Genomic DNA, 23,113 nt, shown 5'->3' with positions numbered 1-23,113 from the left:
CTCTCTCTCTCTCTCTCTCTCTCTCTCTCTCTCTCTCTCTCCCTCTCTCTCGCCAGGAAGGTTCTCTAAAATCAATAGGGCCGGTTCGAGAACCTCGCGCGTTCTGCATTCTGCTCGCGAGGAGTTCCGCTTGAAAATCCGTCAGTCGTGATCCCTGCGGAACCCCCTCGCCATGCACTCGCCAGCCGCTGTGCGACGCCGGTAACCCCTGTTTAAGGTAGCGATTCACTTCACAGGATGCCTCTCGGCAGGACGTGAGAAACTCTTAAGAAATCACAGACGCCATGTTAATCGCACGCATCCGGAAGACGTGACTTTCCATTGAAGAGCGAAAGAGCCATATGAGAAAGAAGTAATTTGATATAAGGATGTGATAACAATTATATTTGTAGGAAAAAAAATAAGATTTATGTGTGAAAGAAAAATATTTATGTATCTTTGAGCGAGTTGACACTCGTTTGATCTATTTTTGTTTCACATATGCATTCACCCTCCACGTATGTTACTTCGACGTGGCTTTTAGATTACACACAAGAAAATACATAGATACTGATGCAGTATACAAGAATAATTATACTTGTTTAAAATATTTTAAAAATACATATATCTGCAAATTTCTCTCTCTCTATCATAAGTTTAGTACTTTACTTTAATACTCCAATCAAGATTATTAAATTAAAACAAATTCGATTGTTGATTATGTAACATTATTTCTTATAAAATTTCTAATATTCTTCAAAAAAGAATAAATCCTTATTTTGAGTACATAATAATGAATTTTTCTCAAATTTGTAATAAGTATGCCTTAAAATTATGACCAAAAAATATTTCTAAAAGAAAGAAAGTAAATTGAGTACTTTTCTTAACAAAAGAATGATATTTCTCTTTATGTATTCACACAGAGGGTTAAGACACTTACATTAGAAGCGATGACATAAGAGATGTTCATGAGACACACGCAACAACAGGTCTCTACTCGAGACAAAAAAGACGAATGTAATTGCCTCGGCGCGAAAGGATTCGCACAATTGCGACCGTACTCGAGATGAACGACTCCTTCTTCGTATCTGAATCCTTACCACTTTACGAGAGTTACTCTCGTAAAAACAGCGTACGGTCGTGGCAGCCATTTCACGTACTGCGCGATATAATCGACCGACTCGAGCCCTGGTCTAATTTGGAACTTTCTTCCCCGAAAACTTCCCCCTCGGATAAACGTAGAATTAGAAAACGCCAGCCCTCGCCCAGCTTTAGTGGTCCTAAGAAAATTCCGGCTCGAAACACGTGTAGAAACACATGTGTAAGAAATGTCAGCGATAAAAAAAAGTTATACTTAAGCTGCTCTTACAGGATGTCTAATTTTTTGACAAAAAAAACTCTTTTTGATCGAGAATAAATTATTCTATGAAATGAGAAATAAACGTCGAGAATATAAATATTTGCAAGTTGAAGACGCTTCCTAGAAGATAGCATTGTTTGTACGAGTTTCTCGAATATCCTAGAAACTCTTATCTATCTGATGCCGTGCAGAACCGCTTCTCAGAGAGCGGCACGAAGTAAAGCCGGAGCGCGGACGGAGGCCAAAGATCGACGAGCCCGGAGGAAACGAGAATCCCGATTCCTTGGACATGCTCATGTAACGCTAGAAAAATGGAAAAGCGGGAGGATAAGCGAGCCCGTGTATATCTAAGAGCTGCAATCAATTTTCTCCCAAAACACTACACGTCAAACATATATTATAAAAGTTATTGACTCAATATTAATTCAATAATTATTAACATTTAACACATATGGTAATTTTCAGATCCTTTACTATTTACATACAGTGGGTCGTTTGTATCCCGGAAATTAATTTTCATCACTTTTATAAGAATACAAAAATTATTAAGCGATTCTTACCCAGACAGCATGCCTGTCAAAATGAAAACTTTAAGAGAACTTTTCAAGGGAACATTTAGTTATCTTTAAAATGATACCTAAATAATATCTCACATAATAATCATTTATCAGAGGCATCTACCAAGAGAACTCTTTAAGATATCCGATTTCAGAGATGTCTTGAAATTGTTATCTTTATGATGTCATGCTAAAAATGATAGTTTGTTCTCTCATGAAAGATATCATTATGTTGTATGACTTTTGACAGATCAAAAATTATACATAATTATATCTTTTATGAGAAATCCATTTAATATTATTAAGAAGATATCATGAAGATAACGATGTTATTAAGAAGATACCAAAAAGTGAACTTATAATTTAACCTATAACATTTTTGGCACATTGTAGCAATTATTGCAACATTGGAGAGTTGGAGACTGCGCCAAAGGAGAGATCAGAAGACACGGTAGTGTCTCCGGCCATATTAAAAAAACTACTAGTTAATTTTAATATTATCATAGCCAGCTGTGTTTATACTGTTACTTTTTTTGTCTTAATATTATTATCACACTGAAGAGGATCTAGATCCAGAATTGAGGCGTTTGTACATTGTATATATTATATTTAATATATTGAAGGTTTGCAAGTTATCACCATGTCGATCCATTAGTAATGTGAACGTTTCGTGAATCTTGCCGTTCACTGTACCAGAGTGAGGAGTGCACTGATACGTATCTGTACACTCCTCGTTCTGATGAAGTGAATAGCAAAGTTATATTAATTCTCAGAACATTTGGCGATAATATAACCTGCAAATCGTTTTTTTAAAGGAATTTATATGTTAACATATAATATATTTCTCTCTCTCTCTCTCTCTCTCTCTCTCTCTCTCTCTCTCTCTCTCTCTCTCTCTTAGACATAAATGTGAACTATATATATTAATATACTTTGGATATCATAAAAACGTCCAATTTGAGAAATCTTTTAGGTATCATTTTAGTGACGTCTTTTTGCTTTCAAAAAAACGTCACATCAGATAACATTTAGATATCTTTATGTAATCTTTTAAAGATTTCTCTAATGTGCAATTTTTGAGAAATCTTTTAAACATCATTTTTGTGATATCTTTCTGTTCTCAAAAAACGGCGCATTAGATAACATTCAGTTATCTTTATGTGATTTTTCAGAAATTTCTCTAAGTTATCAGATTCAGAAATGAAATATCGTTTAGATAACATATTGTTATTTGGTATATATAATACTTTAACATCTTTAGAAAGCATTTGTTAGATAGTGTATCAAAAAAAAATTGTACAGATAAATATTATAATTAATTTTTCTAAGATTGTGTTTGTAAGATCATGTTAAATATAAATAATATCAAATTAAACCCAAATAAATTATTTTTAACCATTTCTATAGGAAAAAAGTTGCCACTGCTCCTACTTAATAGATATATCGTATTTTAATTTAATTAAAACAATAGACTTGATTTAACTCAGAGAAATGTATTAAATTTGACAAAAAAATCATTTCTTGAATTAAATTAAGTCCATTAGTTACTTATTTATTAAAAATACATACATTAATATAGACATTGTTTAGTTTATGATTTACGTTTTGGTACACATAAAGGTTATAAAAATAATAAAATATTATTTAACTCAAAAGATTGAGTTGCCATTGCTCCTCTCACATTTAGTGTGCATTAAAAAAATTGTACAAGTGTTACAATTAATTACTTCTTGCTCTTAGTATTTAAAAAAAAAATAATGAGCAAAAATAACCCAATTGTGCATACTAAGGATTGACATTATGTACTAGAAAAGTGTGAATTATTATTACTTCGAATACAACTGCAGTAATTAAAAAAATATTAGACACTGATCTAAGTGCATAAAGAATACTAGCGAAGTGTCTTTTAAGAATTCTATAGTTTGTATATATGATGAAGAGTCACACGAACAAAATTTCAAAACGCTTCAAATCTTATGAAAAGCTGTATCTGGAGACACGATAGTGTATCGGCGTTAAACCAGGTGCAACGACAAAAGCTACTTTACGTGACCCGACGAGTTGCGGCAGATTGAGATTATCAAATCTCAATAACGGCTGAACTGATTAAGTTATATTCACAGATGTCTATACTATACTAGATCGCTAACTTCGTCAAAAACAGTCGAAAGGACTGAAGCCGGCCGGATCTCCGGTTTCGGCCATGATGGGAACAAAAAGATGGCGACGGTGCGGCTGTAGCATAGAGATAGTAGTACTAGAGTACGCATTGTCGGAAATTTGAGGAGTGGGGGTAATTCTATCTAGAAAAGGACGCACTCATTTGGAACCGTTTCGTTCTCTCTCGTTTCGCGCATGCGTATAGCCGTATACTCTGAGAGAGGGGATTGAAAGAAAGAATAAGGAATTGAAAGAGTAACCCTTGGCACTGGGAAAACCTTAACCTTATCAAAGTCAATTCTTTGTTTGATTCCAAAGAGATCAGGCTTGTCCGGTCATTCTTGGAAAAGCCAAAAGTTTCTTTCCGCGAGACTTAACTAAACCATGTGAATTTGACTATCTTTATAAGAAACAATCTGGTGGTGCTGGCCAATATGCTCGCATAACTGGAATTACAGAGGTATAAGTAATAGATTTTTATCATTAATATTTATTGATATTATTCATCGAGAGCCCTTAACCTTATCAAACTCAATTCTTTGTTTGATTCCAAAGTGATCAGGCTCAATCAGGCTTGTCCGGTCATGTAACGATGAAACTTTTCTCGTTCGACTTGTTCTTTCTTTCGATCCCCTCTCTCAGAGTATATGGCTCTAGTACTACTATCTCTATGCTTAAATAGCGATAGCCATTACTTAAATTGTATAATAAAAGTGATTTTATTTATTTTTTACGTGCCCTACGAGCGGAGATATCGCGACCACTGAACTATATATACACTGGAATGGGCATCTCCGTTGTGAAGCATAGAATATTGTGGCCATTTTTGATCAGCCGTCATTTTGGCTGAGTCAGATGCTTCAACGAATCAGAAAAGGCTTTCAGATGCACATGCGCACTTACGAGAGTTGTTTAGCTGTTTAGAGAAGAGAGAGAGGGAGTTGTTCTGAGAATTGTTTAGTTGTTTTGTTTCGATCAATACGTCGATCGCAACGCGCGCGCGAACGCTTCTGATTCGCTCAATCATCTGACCCAGCCAAAAATGGCGGCTGATCAAAAACGGCCACGAATTTTCCTCGATGCCCATTTCAGTGTATATATAGTTCAGTGATCGCGACGCAAAATCCGAATCTGTAACTTTTCGCATCGTTTTTAAGATACATCGTTATTATTATTATTATTATTATTATTATTATTAACGTCGTTGACCAGAGAGAAATGTACGGTTCGTTTTTTCGATAGAGGGCTTTCGACTTTATGATTATCTATACTATTATCTATATCTTATATCTAACCAGTGTTGCATGGTATACCACATATACGAGTAAAATAAAAAATTATATAGAAAATAATTTGTGTTTTTATAAAACGACGTCGAATCTAACATATATTGTTTGTCAAGGATACTTCAAACTACTTTCCTGTATTAATATTTTCATACGTTTGCATACTTCTAAAAGTATTCTTTCTTATTCAAATCGTACATTATAAAAACTATTTAGCTCGAATGAGGTAACGAAGAAGTGGCTGCCTTATATTATTATATACATGATGAGAATTAAAATGTAGTGGAATTACTGAATTGATTCGTTAATATGGATAGCAATTACATCGTGTTACTAAATTTAAGTTATGTTGGATTGATATAGTATTGATTGAGATCTTTATAATTTGAATTAAAGTAGATAACTATATTTAGGTTAAGAAATCTGTCACAGCCACTGCTTTAAAAACAAGTTCTCTGCTCTAATAACAAAAATTATATAAAAAAGTAATTTTAAAGCAGAAAATATGTCTTAAAACAGATAATTTGTGTGATTAAAGCAGAGAATTTCGCAATATTTCGCGGCTGTAAACAGATTTCCTAACTTGAATAATTGACTTTAACAATTAATATCTCTGTTTACAGGAAAAAGCGACACTTTTTTCTTGTTAAATTTTTATTTTTATGCGAAAACGCATCGATTAAATGCCTTTGATCTTTATCAACATTTAAAATGTGACCGGTTTATATACAATATCACGGCGAATGTGAATGTAGGCACGGTTGCTCGATGATTTGCTAACATCAGGGCCATCTAACTGTTTTGTAAAACCATCCTACTTTTCTCTGAATAGCGAGTCGCGAGGTGCTCAACCTCTATCTACAAGAACACTCCTATCGAAATGGAGTCGACCGGTACTATTATATCGGAGATAGATATGGTAATCCTTTTGCGCTCCTTTATGGATTTCTTCGTGTATGAACGCGTTGTACGTAATGATTTCTCAGTTTTAATCGAATGTCTATTAAAGGCTGCACATTCAGATAAAGAATTATTTTTCTCTCATGTAAAGATACGGGACATTATGAAATATCTTGTTTTGTAAACAATCTCATTCGCTCTTCACTACTGTTGCTTGAAACTCGCAATCTCTCTCAGGGCGAATATTGTAAACTTTTTGACGTATTATAACTCGCTCGTAAAATCCCTTCCCCTTCTCTCCTCTATCTTTCCCGTTCTTCGCAATTGTTCGTGACGTTCAAGCTAGAAAAAAATACGGAATCGTAAAGTCAAGGATCAAAGAACATTAAGCCCGTGTCACACTACGGACTTTCGAACTCGCACGTGCGCTTCATGTCGCACAGCTGATTCGCGTACGATCGCCGAGCGGCTGTAAGCCCGTGTCACACTACGGACTTTGGACGCGGATCGGATTGAGATTGCGGATCGGAATTCAACCAATCAAGATAAAGCTGCTTTGTTTTGATTGGCTGAATATCGATGCGTGATCCACAATCTCAATCCGATCCGCGTCCACAATCCGTAGTGTGACACGGGCATTAGGGGTCCCCAGAAAGAAAACGAAATCTCGATTTCTCGAGTGATCGAAGATGGATCTCCATGACCGTACCGTCATCACGCAGTCGCCGGCGATGGACAGAGCCCGAGTAGCATCAGGGCCGGATAACTGTTCGATGAAGATCCCTTCCCCGCACTTCAACTTTCTTTCTTTCTATCCCTGCCCCTCTCTTTCTCTTCAATCTCAAGTATCTTCGCCCGAAGGAAACTTGTTCCATTTTTTTTTCTTCCCCTCCTCTTTATGCTCCGGTCACAAACGATGTTCAGTCGCCGTACGTATATTCGTAGCGTAAAGTCTACGACCGCCGATATCATAAACTTCGCAATAATGAATCGGACGCCTGTTCAATTGTAAATCCTTTGCCTCTCTATGCCCCCTCTCTCTTTCGCTCCTCCCCCTCCCTGCCGCTTCCACGCCTACCTACCGATTACTGAATATAACGACATCTTTTTGCGAATAGTGGCCTTCGATCCGCAAAATCACGCTCGGAAAAATAATACTTGTCCGTTGAGTCATAAATCATTTTTGATCATGACCACGACACAACGTGAATTCGACCTCTTGATAAAGTAAACATCATTATTGTAAAATATACAGTGTCATATTATGCTGGATGCATTCTGAGCTACGCATGAAGCGCATGATGCATTATTTGTATTTATTGTTCACCGAATGATAAAGAAGGATAATATGCGTTTCATGTATAACTCGGAAATCACCCACTGTTCCACAGGGAAATTTTGACGAGAATAAAAAATATCTGGCAACGGGAGGAAGGGGTATTCATCCCCATATACGTGAGTTTAAGAGCGACGTTTATCGCGAGTGACTGCATTCGCGACCTATCATAAATGCCGACACCGCCCGGTTCACAGCCGGTTTAACAATATAATCTCTGTCGCTTTAAAGACTGAAAAAGTATAACGATTTGGCGTCGTATATAGTGTTCCTTTTTTATGCGTAGCATTTATTTTTATCAACAAGTGTACGGATGCATTTCAGATTTTTAAATTAAGAAATGCAAAACTTCCTAATGAACTTATGTATAATTGATTTACAACGTTCATGTTATAAAATTACATAATATTTCCTATAAAGTATAATACATTGAATATGAACGTAGACGCCGGAAATAAAAGCCTACACACACACACGCGCAACAATGAGCACAAGAAAAATACGTGCGTCGCAATTAAGAAATATACTTCAGCGAAGGTGTACACTTCGACTAACATGGTTTTCACTGATAAATTCGGTCATTCACACTACGTTGGATCAATACACATTAAAAGCTGCTTTATATTTACATATAAAATATTGAAATAAAGTGGTACAATATAATCATCTTTGACAAATAATGTAGGTATATTGCATTAAATAATGTGATAATATTATTATTGGGCATTAAATTGTTCAAAATATTCAGATGTTTTTATATCTAACTTTGCTAATTGCATATATATAACAACTTTTAGAATGCATTAATCTAATGTAATGCAAGTGAGCGAATTCGCTATATACCTTGAGTAATTACACGACGAAATCGTACGTTTCTATTCGACATGGGAATGGAATATCAAGGATATTACTCGATACAATCGCGATTAAAACGTGAGGGCTAATCGAATGTCTCGTGGAATCGTAATCGTACACCTCGATACGAGACTTTCTCTCCTCTTAAGCCCATTCTACAATTGCGTAAGTGTAGTTGTAAATGGTTGTAGTTGTACGAATTAACAAATCACAGTCAAATACGAAAAAATGTTCGAATGTGATTAGTCAATTCTTACAACTACGTTTACGCGATTGTAGAATGGGCTTTAGATCGAAATATATGTAGAGGAGAGCGAATTACGAGCGTGTGCTCTTAGAAAGTCCCTCATTTGTTTCATTTGCGCATGACAGTCAGACAGTAATGACGATACGCGTCAATTCTTCCATCGACCTGGAAAATGTCATCAAAGATTTCGAAAGTGGCATTTTTCTGATTTGCGAAGTTTTTAAAATGATCAAAATAAGATATGAATACATCTTTCTTTTATGTGTGCAAACGAAAAAATACATTTTATTCTAATATTTTTAATTGAAGCCTACACATAATTTTCAATAACCTCAAAATATACCGTTTTTCTCCTATTAGTACGCTTTCTTAAATTAATTTGTATCTTTCGTTATCTCTTATCTTATCGCGATAGTCACTTTTGCGCCTCTCTCAGTACGCGGATACTTTTCTAAAAAAAATTACTAAAATTAAATACAAGCATAAAGAAAATGCAGTGAAGAAGAATGTTCACCTTGTGTACTGTCGAATACACTTGGATACACGAGGAAAATTAATTTCCGTCTGCAGAATTTTCACAAGAACATGATCAATTAGAAGAGGCTAAAGAGTATAGGAGAAACGCTTGTTTCTTGAAACAAAAAGGTGGATAAAAAAAACCACCGCCGCACCGTCCGTTCAAGAGGACGAGGCCCCGTTATCAGAATGGATAACGGTGATAATAATCCGTTTTCAGCAAGTATTAAAAGTGTTGCAATAACACAATGAGCGTGAGAGCGAGTCGGATCGGTATACTCGACAATGTCGCAAAAGAACAATTTTCCAATTAAGTACTTTTCCTTGTAATGCGAAATTATGTATATCTTTACTTATAATTAAAAGAATTCTCTTAAAGGAAGAGGGAGGGGAAATAATAAATCCTATTCTTTTTCCTTTCCTTTTTTCCATAATCAAACAATAGCCATTTCATCCAATTGCGAGGACTATGACGACTAAGTAATAAATTACAGATGAAAATAACATACAAAGCTTATACGAGCCGAACGCAAACGTAAATTATCCTTTATCCGAAGGACACGAACGGTATATAATAATGTAATCCGCAAAAGTACAGCGATACGCCAGCGATATTTAAAGTAATAAGCAGGTAGGGCAACGCGATGATTTTCAATTGGTAAAGCTCTTAAGGCTACCAGAGGAGACAAATCAATCGTTCTTCCGGGACGCATCAGTTGCCGTTATATTACTTCAACCTTGACTTTTAAGCCCATGACACATAGAAAAACGTAAGGCCGTAAACGTAATCAGTAAACGAATTGACCAATCATAGTTGAGAACGTACGCGGCGGCTGCTTACGTTCTCAACTGTGATTGGTCAATTCGCTTACTGATTACGTTTACGGCCTTACGTTTTTCTATGTGCCATGGGCTTTATTCGTCCGAGGCGAACTTTGCAAAGGTAACAATATGAAGATTTAACCCACACTCGCCTTATTTACTTAGAACTATTCAAACAAGTATATATTAAAATTTAATATTTTTTTCAGTGTAGGCGCAAAAGAACGCGGACGTGGAACAAATTGAAAATACAACAGCTATTTTATAATAAATGTATGGAAAAAGATGTAACGACACAACGAAATCAATGGAATATAATTTCACGATATAAATATACTTACTACAGAGCGGTAGCTCAATCGTAGAAGTTTTCATTACCCGATGGAAACACACGTTGTATCGAATAATGAAAGTGACGCGATTCCATTTATGCTCACATTGATGCAAAACGTCGCCATATGTAAGAATTAATTTCGCACCCGAGTATAGAAACGATGAACGAAGAGAGTTTCATTGCTGCCGCTCAAACGATCGCATAAAAATTTCCACGGCTCTCACGCGATCAATAAGAAACTATGCTTGAGATAAAAAATAATTAACCTCCTTCTTGCTCGTCAGGATATGTCAAGAACTTTGTATAAGAAAAAACTATTTATTGATCGGTCACGGGAGTTGCTGTCGGTCGCACAATGATTTATGTAAACAGAAGTGTATAATGGCGCAGGAAAGTTTAGAAAGAATGGAACTTTTATAATAGGAGAACACTTTCATTATAAGATTATAACATGTACAAAATAAAAACGTTCAATTTAAATGATAGAAAGTTTAGAGATAAGCTAAAAAGTGAAAAACTAACTTAGAAAGAAAAGGGCACTAGGAGTCAAGCGCAGATAACTTCACGCAACGCTGATATACATCAAGCAAATCTATCTATTACAAACAATTAAGCTTACATGTTTCAGCTCATTTTTGAGCCTTCTTCAGAGACACTAAAAATTACATAAATAAATTATAATTTAAAAATAACAAAGGATAAAAAGATGTTCAATCATAGTGAGCTCCCTCACCACCGAGAAATAAATTCTGATGACAATTTTATCTTAAAGAACACAATCAAATGAATATTAAAAAAAGAAAGGAAGAAAAGAAAAAAAATAACTAAAAAGCTGAAATTCTGGAAAAATAATTTTCCAGAATTTCTTAGAAAAATAATAATTTCTAAAAAGTGAACGTACATCGTAGATAATAATTAGGTGTACAAATTAATTCGGTCCGTTTTTTGTGTTCAAAAATGCATTTATTTCAAAATAAAATGAATGAACAGATTAATTAAAGTATTGTCCATCGCTGGCTATTACTTTTTCCCATCTCTCAGGCAATTTTCGAATTTTATCTCGAAAAAATGACTCGTCTTTGGAGGCGATCATTTAGAAAACGGACCGAACTAATTTGTACTCCAAATACTTCAAAACTCAAAATTCATTTTTGTACATGCGCATAAAAAAATATAATAATATACATATTGCAAATAATAATTACTTATTTAAAATATTTCAAAAATTTATAATCAGTAAATTCATCATAAGTTTGTCATAAGTATGAAATTGAACAACATATTTGTGATTTATAAATCAATTAATATATTTTCTAATATTCTTAAAAAAAAAATTTTTTTTCTGAATATATATGTATAATAATAAATTTTTTTAAAATTTGTAACAAGTAGAAATATTTTAAGATTATCATCAAGAAAATATTCTTTGTTAAAAGTAATCATTTTACTTAAAAGGAAGAAGGTAAACTGAGCAATCACTTTTCTCGGCAATAGAATGCAGATATTTTTTGTGTACGTATCGCATTTGAAATGTTTTTCAAAAATCTAATGTGATATCGTCGAATAATAAAAAAAGATAAGATTTTGTATCGCAGTGCTAATAAGAAAGACAATATTTCCATCCAACTAAAAGCAACATCGATGGATGAAATCCCGCATTGCGCGATCGTTCGATTAGCGTTTCGAGGATTCGATTATGTCATCCGTGGAGATTGACTGGAATAAGCCCTCGTTCGGAGCAATCAATTTTTATTATTAATAATTCGCCATTCACACCCCACGTGAGCCCGTGACCTATTGCGAACCCTTCCCGCGCCTCATTTGCGTCACGTGTTTATTTTATGGCGGCAGCAGGCCTGTCGCGCCGTCGCAGATCCAATCCCCCGCCGAGAATTTATTTTTATACAAAATGCTCAAAAAAATAACGACGCGACAGACTGCTTACTGACGCATGAGGAAAAAAGACTCGTCGATTTGTTGTCCGCAGCTTGTAAACAAAGTCAAGCGACGTGTTGCATGGTTAATAAGAATGCCGTGATGCGATACGACTTGGAGTCTACGCTGTGATAGTTCATCTATCAGCAAAGTGTGTGGCTAACTTTTAAATTGAATTGTTGCATCGTATAACTGCCGATGACGTAGCTATAGTATTTAGAATGTTAGAAATAAAACGTTACGAATTGTTTGCATTTCAACGCGTCTTTCGTGGGTTTTATATCGTGCGCGGAAACCTCGACGATTTGCCTGAAGTAACAAAGAAAAGAAGAAGAGAGGAGGAAAACGGCGCGATCGTTGCTTGAGTGCATCACAGCGGTCGACGAACTTGGCGCAAAAGGTTCCGCGAGCTCGCGCCGGGCGCTACCGACGCGTTTTACCGCTTTTCCCACGGCCCCTATTCCTTCTCGCCGCTTGTCGTTTCAATCGCATCGTGATGGCGGAAGGAGGCCGAAGTCGTTTCGCGGAAGAAAAACTGGTGAGGACGACGACGGTACGGTCGATCGTTGGTATATAACGCTAGAAAGGAACGACTTAAGCGGGTCGAGTGCGGAATTATTCAGCGCGGCATCGATCGCTCGCCGATGGACAGGAATATAATTGGGATAATGATTTATTAAAACGACACTATTAGATTTTCACCAACCGCTTTTAATTCATCGTGTACGATGGCGGATAATTCGAAAGTTTTTGGGAAACTTGGACAAGAGAAAAATTTATGCGAACAGACCTTTCAAAATCTATAGAGAATAGTCATCGAATGCGTACTGGTTATTATTATTATATTTATAATATATTATTATTAACATTTATATTATTATTACTTAATATAAATAACATATAATAATAAAAATATAAAATGAATGAGAAATACAAACAAAAATTCAATAGACAGTATCTTGTTTTATGGATATTAATAGAATATTTTAAAAAGTCAGATACACCTAATATTAATTTTGATCAATGTAGCTGATAATAGGGTAATCCTCCAATTTTATAATAAATTTTTGTATTTTCATAAAAGAAGATTTATTGTAAAATACCTGATATTTATTACATACACATATATGAAAATATAGATTAAAGCGGTATTTTTATAAAATCTATCAAGTTTCCCAAATTGTACCACTACACCCCTATTAAACTGGACCCCCCACCAGCGAAAATCGAAGTGGCAATGGGTCAAAAATTTAGTGCTTTTTAGTTGCTAATTAGTTGCCCAAGAATTAATTTAGTTGCTCCAGCCGTTTAGCAGCATTTAAAAAAAAAAGGGGTGGGTCCAGGTTAATATTAAGCTGGATCCCCCCATAATAAAAAAAATAGATACAGTACCGCTACAATGAAATAAACCACACCAGATTTAGTTGCTCCAAGATAGTATCGAAAATTAATATTTTTAACGCAAAAATCAATATATTTGCGAGCGCGTCACAGGAACTTAAACGGACCGCGACGGGCTGCAAGTTTCACTACAACCAAACAAAAATTATTCGGTCATATAACATTGTTACTAAAAAAATACTTAATGAAAGTACTACCAAATCATAATAAAACATGAATTAGTTGCTAATTGCAAAGTATGAAAAACATTGTGTTTATCAAGGACATTCCGCGCGGCGTTTCATGTACTTTCCTCTGTCTCCACACACGTGCCAGATTTAGTTGCACCCATAAATATATATGGTATCTACGTAATCGGGGGATCATGTACTATCGAAAAAAACCGAAACTCGATTTAGTTGCTCGTTACAACAAGTTTGAAACCGCCGAAACGTGAACGGCGGCTGCCCGCCTATCACGACGCTGCGTTTGCTTCGCGCTAGCTGATTTCTTCATTAATCCGTACATTGTGTCAAGAATTAAGCTATATCCACACAAGCTTACATTGTTGATAAATGTATAACGGAAGGAAAATATGTAATTTTGTATCTGTAGTGATTATTATTTTTTATGCTATCGAATTTTATTTTTAACTAATGACTTTAATAAACTTGTATATCTGAATCGGTGCATAAGTACTGATATTAGTTCCAAATATGCCACTGGTAATTCATGAATGTGATGTGATTTTCCTAACCTAGCTAATCTTTATTATGCGGTTTGACTATTGTTGTGCATAAACTTTTATGAAAAAGCAAATATTACTGACACAGAAATATTATTGACAATTACATAGCAATATTCTCAATGATATCCTATAATATTTCCTATAATAAGTAATAATCTGTAATACTTTCTGTGATATCCTGTAATATTGCTATGGGATTATCCATAATATTTCTGTGTCAGTAATTTTGCTTTTTCATAAGAGTTTATGCACAACAATAGTCAAACCGCATAATAAAGATTAGCTAGGTTAGGAAAATCACATCACATTCATGAATTATCAGTGGCATATTTGGAACTAATATCAGTACTTATGCACCGATTCAAATATACAAGTTTATTAAAGTCATTAGTTAAAAATAAAATTCGATAGCATAAAAAATAATAATCACTACAGATACCAAATTACATATTTTCCTTTCAACGTCATACATTTATCAAGAAATTTATGTAAGCTTGTATGGATATAGCTTAATTCTTGACACAATGTACGGATTAATGAAGAAATCAGCTAGCGCGAAGCGAACGCAGCGTCGCGTCGTGATAGGCGGGCAGCCGCTGTTCCCGTTTCGGCGGTTTCAGACTTGTTGCAACGAGCAACTAAATCGAGTTTCGGTTTTTTTCGATAGTAAATGATCCCAAGATTACGTAGATACCATATTTATGCGAGCAACTAAATCTGGCACGTGTGAGGAGAGTACATGAAACGCCGCGCGGAATGTCCTTGATAAACACGATGTTTTTCTTCCTTTCCAGTGAGCAACTAATTCGATTGTCGGCATTTTTCGATAGTATACGATCTCACGATTACGAAGATACCATAATTATGCGAGCAACTAATTCTTGATACAATGCAGGAGGCTATGTGAAGTTGGCCCCCCCATTATTGCAAATCTAAAAATGACCATTACCATTTGTTTGGTGGTCGTTTGGTGGAGTTTGGTAGTCCATTCCGGACGTTTGGTAGTTAAAGATATAATGAGAAATGTCGAAAAAAGAAGAACGCGCGTGAAGTTAGCCCCCCCATATCTAAAACTCGGCTTTGCAGACTGCAAATGGAATAATGGTTGTAAGCATTCGTTTGGTGGTCGCTTACTGACGTTTGGCAGTCCATTCCTGATGATTGGTAGTCGAAATTATAGCTGGAAATATCAAAAAAAGGATATATGCGTATGAAGTTAGCCCCCCATTTTTAAAACTCGGCTTTGCAGAATGCAAATGCAATAATGGCTGTAAGCATTCGTTTGGTAGTTGCTTACTGACGTTTGGTAAGTCCATTCCCGATGATTGGTAGTCGAAATTATGACCGGAAATGTCAAAAAAAAGAAAAACGCGCGTGAAGTTAGCCCCCCATTTCTAAAACTCGACTTTGCAGACTGCAAATGCAATAATGGCTGTAAGCATTCGTTTGGTGGTCGCTTACTGACGTTTGGTAGTCTATTCCCAATGATTGGTAGTAGAAATTATAACTGAAAATATCAAAAAACCGACAAAATATTGTCGGTACTGAAAATCTATAATGTACCTAATATAAGCTATAGATTTTTAGTACTTGCAGTGAATACCCTAACACAGCTACATATGTATGTACATCTCTGGGTCATGTGACCCACGTGTCACGTAATCCACTGCCTCGTGACTCACGTACTGACGTCCTACTGTTCTTGCTCATATGAATTGTGTACTTTGGATCAAATGAGCGATCTGATATATTTCATTTTTTAATAAGGTAAGCTAAATGTAATATTAACATGCTGTGACTTGTGAACAATGTTGTAATCATATTCGTGTTTGATACTTTATATGACATGTTACATTGTTGCATATCAGATGATTTTACTTAACATAAAAATTGACTGTTTCAAATGTAATGATATGTGTAGATCATGTACATATACAAATAATGTAATTAATATATAATTTTCTGTTAAAACTAAACTTTTTTGAGGTTATTTTCTTATATATATTGTTTATTCTTCTTTAATTGCAGTTAAAAGCAAAATTAAAATATGTACATTTTTTTTTCAAAAAGTATAGTGTTATTGTCTTCATAAGAATAAGCATATGTAAAATAAATAATTTTTGATGGTTAACTATTTTATATTGTAAATACTGTTTAAAGAAATCAGTTTTATAATAAATTATTGGAATCATTGGCTGCATTCAGCAGAGAAAGCAGCTTTGCAACTGTTGTAAAATTCTTTAATATGATTGATCTTGCCCTTATTTCCTCATTAGATGTATAAGCCAATCATATTCAAGAATTTTACAATTGCAGCTGCTTTTTTTACTGAATGCATTAACTTGCTTGTTCCTTATTTTAGATCATAGATTTATGTATTACAAATGTTGTATGGGATAGTAATGCCTCAAAATACTTACAATTAGTAATACTTTTCTACAAGGGTTCCTAACAATTTTTTTAGAATTTTCCTATTTTTACATAAGATTCTCGTTCTGATCTAAATTTTGAATAACACTTGTTCATTATATTTTGTAAATCCAGCTTTTAACCTTTTACAGATGCCACGTATTTCTGCTGTACCAGTAAACGAAGCTGTAGCAGCTCTTGAAATGTTTAGTGATGCTCTTTTAAAAGATAAGAATTTACCACCATACACTTCCAAAATATGGCAGGATATTAGTGACGCTTTGAAAAATAAATGGAATCCACATAGTGTCTATATAAATGTGCGAGAAAACAGACGAGGAATTGTAACTCAAATGAAATTAAACTTAAATATTGAAGAAAACAATCTTGAAAAATGCAAAAATGATACAACGTCCTCCTTAGATACTACTGAACAATCAAATACTTCTTTGGATATTTTTGAAGAGAATCATAATTTAAACACATTTAATCTTTATATAACATATGAACTCTGGACTGAAATAAAAGCTGAATACATAGAATATAAGGACAAAAGATATGGTTGCCTTAAGCCTGGTGCTTGGAGTGATGTTATTAGCGATGAATTCTGGCGTCAATTTAGATTACCATGTGCATATGTATTTAAAAGAGTAAAAGTTTTCTTTTCTGATAAACGTTCTCATTTTATTATAATTAATGGAAAATGCAAAAGTAAAACCTGTGGATCTCCTTTTACCGCTTATGTAGATACAGAACCTAAGAGAGGAGAAGACTTGATTATGCGGTGTGTTACAAAGGATACATCGACAATTCCACATGAGAAAATAAAACGACAACTTCGTTTTTAAAAACAAATGATTGGTAATGATTTATTAGTTGAAGGAGTCTCAAATTGGCGAAAAAGGTTAGCCATTCTGAATTTTTAGATTAGCTGGTGTAATCGCATATACTAGTCAACATTACATAGCGTATACCAGAAGAATATACGGCACATGGAGAATATATAATGATTTAATGAAGTCCAAGCAATACTGTAATGAAGAAGAAAAGATAGAACCACATGCAGCAATATATATAATAAGTTCGTCATGATAAATATTACACACCCACACACATACACGCGCGCACACGCACACGTACACGCACGCGCACACACGCACGCACACGCACACGCACGCACACGCGCACGCACACGCACACGCACACACACGCACGCACGCACACACAATACTTTTATAAATGTCATAAAAATTTTATTTTTTGTTACACACTTTTATATATATATTATATTATTAAATTTTATTTTTTAATTAAAATTATATAATAAATAAATTTTATTTTGGAATACAGCTAGCCTATATATTATATGTAATCGAAAAAGCCGAGTTTTAGAAATAATCAGGTAAAATACATGAGCATATGCCGTTTAGTTATAGTTCTGACTACCAATTATCGGGAATGGACTACCAAACGTCAGTAAGCGACCACCAAACGAATGCTTACAGCCATTATTGTATTTACAGTCTGCAAAGCCGAGTTTTAAAAAAGGAAGGGCTAACTTCACGCGCGTATATCATTTTTTTGACATTTCCGGTTATAATTTCGACTACCAATCATCGGGAATGGTCTATACCAAACGTCAGTAAGCGACTACCAAACGAATGCTTACAGCCATTATTGCATTTGCAGTCTGCAAAGCCGAGTTTTAGAAATGGGGGACCTAACTTCACGCGCGTTTTTCTTTTTTTGACATTTCTCATTATAACTTTGACTACCAAACGTCCGGAATGAACTACCAAACGTCAGTAAGCGACCACCAAACAAATGCTTACAGCCATTATTGCATTTGCATTCTGCAAAGCGGAGTTTTAAAAATGGGGGGGCTAACACACGCATGTATCCTTTTTTTGATATTTTCGCCTATAATTTCGACCACCAATCATCGGGAATGGACTACCAAACGTCAGTAAACGACCACCAAACGAATGCTTACAGCCATTATTGCATTTGCATTCTGCAAAGCCGAGTTTTAAAAATGGGGGGGCTAACTTCACACGCATATATCCTTTTTTGGATATTTTCGGCTATAATTTCGACTACCAATTATCGGGAATGGACTACCAAACGTCAGCAAGCGACCACCAAACGAATGCTTACAGCCATTATTGCATTTGTAGTCTGCAAAGCCGAGTTTTAAAAATAGGGGGGTTAACTTCACGCGCGTATATCATTTTTTTAATATTTCCGGTTATGATTTCGACTACTAATCGTCGGGAATGGACTACCAAACCTCAGTAAGCGACTACCAAACGAATGCTTACAGCCATTATTGCATTTGCAGTCTGCAAAGCCGAGTTTTAGAAATGGGGGGGCTAACTTCACGCGCGTTCTTCTTTTTTTGACATTTCTCATTATATCTTTGACTACCAAACGTCCGAAACGGACTACCAAACACCACCAAACGACCACCAAACGAATGGTCATGGTCATTTTTAGATTTGCAATAGTAGGGGGCCAACTTCACATAGCCCAATGCAGGAACGAAAAATCAGCTGGCGCGAAGCGAACGCAGCGTCGTGATAGGCGGGCAGCCGCCGTTCACGTTTCGGCGGTTTCAGACTTGTTGCAACGAGCAACTAAATCGAGTTTCGGTTTTTTTCGATAGTACATGATCCCACGATTACGAAGATACCATATTTATGCGAGCAACTAATTCTTGACACAATGCAGGAACGAAAAATCAGCTGGCGCGAAGCGAACGCAGCGTCGTGATAGGAGGGCAGCCGCCGTTCACGTTTCGGCGGTTTCAGACTTGTTGCAACGAGCAACTAAATCGAGTTTCGGTTTTTTTCGATAGTACGTGATCCCACGATTACGTAGATACCATATTTATGCGAGCAACTAAAGCGGGGAGCACAGACTTTTGCATAACGCATAAAGCATGTGCATAAGGAATTTCATTGGTCCATTTTCTTATGCATGAGTCAATGGACCAATCAAATTCTTTATGTACATGCTTTATGCGTTATGCAAAAGTCTGTGCTCCCCGCTTAAATCTGGCACGTGTGTGGAGACAGAGGAAAGTACATGAAACGCCGCGCGGAATGTCCTTGATAAACACGATGTTTTTCATACTTTGCAATTAGCAACTAATTCATGTTTTATTATGATTTGGTAGTACTTTCATTAAGTATTTTTTTAGTAACAATGTTATATGACCGAATAATTTTCGTTTGGTCGTAGTGAAACTTGCAGCCCGTCGCGGTCCGTTTAGGTTCCTGTGACGCGCTCGCAAATATTGATTTTTGCGTTAAAAATATTAATTTTCGATACTATCTTGGAGCAACTAAATAGCAACTAAATCTGGTGTGGTTTATTTCATTGTAGCGGTACTGTATCTATTATTTTTATTATGAGGGGTCCAGCTTAATATTAATCTGGACCCACCCCTTTTTTTTTAAATGCTGCTAAACGGCTGGAGCAACTAAATTAATTCTTGGTCAACTAATTAGCAACTAAAAAGCACTAAATTTTTCACCCATTGCCACTTCTATTTTCGCTGGTGGGGGGGTCCAGTTTAATAGGGGTCCACTGGATAATTGACAACAATAGTTAATATAAATACAAATGTCAATTGCAAAAGAGTAAATAAGCGGTTTTACTTGGACGTTGTGGTCTTTTCATTATTGTGATTTAATAATTATTAAATACTTGATCTTTTATTGATAAATTATTAAAAATTATTAGATATTTTTATAATTATTACGTAACAATTAAAGATTTGTTTTATTAACTTATAACGCAGTTTTAATTGATTTCTTGTTCATAGATTCAGATTCAATACTTTCCTTTTTAGGCAATCGATTACCTAAAATGCAAATCATACTTTTGTAGCGTATTACAAAAACACTCATAACAAATTAATTTGTTCTTAATAAAAAGTTGAACATATAATAAGTATCCGAAATATCAAGCGAATGAACAATTTTCAATGTTCATTTGCATACGAATCAGTACCAAATGGAGAATGTAATAAAAAAGAAAATAGCTCAAGTGGTATTCGACAACGTTCTCCTGAATTGGTTTTGTCGATCGCGGACTAAATGAGAAGAACAAAATGGGAGAAACATCTATCTCGAAAAATGCGTTGCGCCTCGAGGGCTGAAGATGTGTTCGTAGAAACGTTTTTCTCCGCCCAATTCCTCAAGCAACGAACGAGCGATGGCGAGCAGAGACGGGAGGAAGGGGGAAAGAATAACGAAGAAAGAGGGTGGGAATCAGACCCCGAGTGCTCCTCTTGCTCGAAACGAGCATTCTCGTTCCGTCGCGCCGCTTCGCCGTCGGAATCAGGATTCGCGTCAGGTTCCCCGTAATTTCGTGGGTTTCATAAGTTTCATTGTCACGCGGCGTGGTGAAGCCTTAAGTCCTGACACACACAACATAACACCCTTCTTTTTTACACTGCAGCTTTACCTAAGGAAAAATTTCAATGCGTAAGCTCGGAGCGTAAATAGGGATGTATATATATGATACGCTCAACGATACTTTGCAGTCAAGGCTATCATTCAACGCACGAAAGATTGTGGTATCGATTGCGGTAATGAAAATCTCCCCTACGTTTATGGCAACGGGCGTTCTTCGCATTTTCTCGTGCGGTTACACATCAAGATTTATACACGATCAAAAAAGCAAATCGCCCACAGTCTTCAAATGAAGATCGAGGTCACAAGCATATCTCAACGTTATTTCGTCCCGTTAATTCGTGTGCGGTATTATCACTCTCATCCAGGTGTTAGCTTACAAGATCAAAACGACCTTAAGCCGGAATCAGACTACGCATTGAAAATTGAGATTGAAGATTGAAAATTGAAATTTGACCAATGAGGATAAAGAAATTTTAACTCCTATTATTTTGATTAGCCGAAATTCAATCTTTCAATTTTTAATCTCAATCTTCAATGCGTATTACATCCCAGTAGATTTCCTTCTCCTATTCATAAACATATGTTACTTTTATCTAGCATTCTATTTTCGCTTCGATATCTTACCTTTATTTCGGAACCTCGTCATATTCCCTAAACCTGAAAGGAATATTTAGTTAAGATACGTCACGTTCGTATACTCTTATGCGTCATCTTAAGGAATGCGTAAGAATCTCTTTTATAAAATAATATAACGCACATATTAATACTATTATATAATAACGCATAATATAACATTGTATTTTTTTCTTTTTAGTAATAACACAGATTAGCGCTTAGTAATTAACAACAGATCTTCCGAACGCGAGGACGAATATCTTTTTTTCCTTTCTTCATTTTTCTTCCAATAAAATTGAACTAATCTTGATATATTCAAAAAGTAATAGATTCGCCTCATGTAAGGATGATTAGTTAAGGAGGACCGAGTTTTTATTATAAATTATTAAAACCTCCAACTATTATTTATTAGGTTTAAACTCGTAGAGCTAGGAGTAGGGCTTACGCGGCGGAGCCCTGCTCCCTTATCGTGAGAAAACAAGCGCGAGCATAGGTTCCACCAAATTCTGAAGAGTCTTGATTGGTCCTGAAAGGACACTCCCACATTCATTTTTAAGTATAAAAGAGCTGCGAAAAGCAGGAAAATGGTCAGTCAGTTGTCAGAAGAAAATTCATCATTCTTTTAGTCAGTCAGTTAGTCAGTCGACACTCGAACGAACAATCCAGGAACTATGTAGTTGGAACTATCCTTGCGCTTCGCATTTAGACGTAGATCTTTTTTGTGTCATTTATTTTCCTTGTTTTGTCTAATAAACGAAATATGAGAGTTAATCAGCCGAAACCGAAATCTCAACTCTGCGTCTCGTTTAACAATATACGAATATCCGAGGGGTTGCTAAGACTGTTGCTACCAATGCACAGTGGGATAGAAACCCGAAAAAGTGGCCAAAAGTCAACTATTTTATAATTAATATTCAATGTATAATAATAAATCCATGTTCACCGAATAAACAATACGAACGACGAAAATGACAAATTAATTTAAATAAAGTCATACCACAGTAAACAGATGATATAAGTGACTTAAGAGAATCGTTCAGTAATTGATAACCGCTCACACTCAGTTGTCGTCAGTTGTCGTAACATGTTGGAAACAAATTGAGCTTGCTGAACGTAGCCATTGATGCTGCGACGCAACGTGATCACATACCTCGTGTAACGGCTTCACGTTGCGCGCGTATCACCTGCACGTGGCGAGCTTTTGTGATAATTCCGCGCCGTAGAGTATTATTTATATCGAATATTGTTGC

At 35.6% G+C, this 23,113-nt stretch overlaps 1 protein-coding gene across 1 annotated transcript in view; it reads right to left on the bottom strand.

Annotated features, from left to right (window-relative positions):
- The window catches only part of LOC108776749 (uncharacterized), a 114,111-nt gene extending 92,219 nt beyond the window's left edge, over positions 1-21,892 (bottom strand). Inside the window, exon 1 of the mRNA XM_018543452.1 lies at positions 21,873-21,892. The gene's annotated coding sequence lies outside the window, so the exon portion shown is untranslated. The remainder of the gene's footprint in view (positions 1-21,872) is intronic.
- Between the last annotated feature and the right edge of the window lie 1,221 nt (positions 21,893-23,113).

The sequence above is a fragment of the Cyphomyrmex costatus genome, unplaced genomic scaffold (genome assembly GCF_001594065.2).
Source record: "Cyphomyrmex costatus isolate MS0001 unplaced genomic scaffold, Ccosl1.0 scaffold378, whole genome shotgun sequence".
In the NCBI taxonomy this organism is placed as follows: domain Eukaryota; kingdom Metazoa; phylum Arthropoda; class Insecta; order Hymenoptera; family Formicidae; genus Cyphomyrmex; species Cyphomyrmex costatus.
This window is presented reverse-complemented; position numbering and strand designations above follow the sequence as displayed.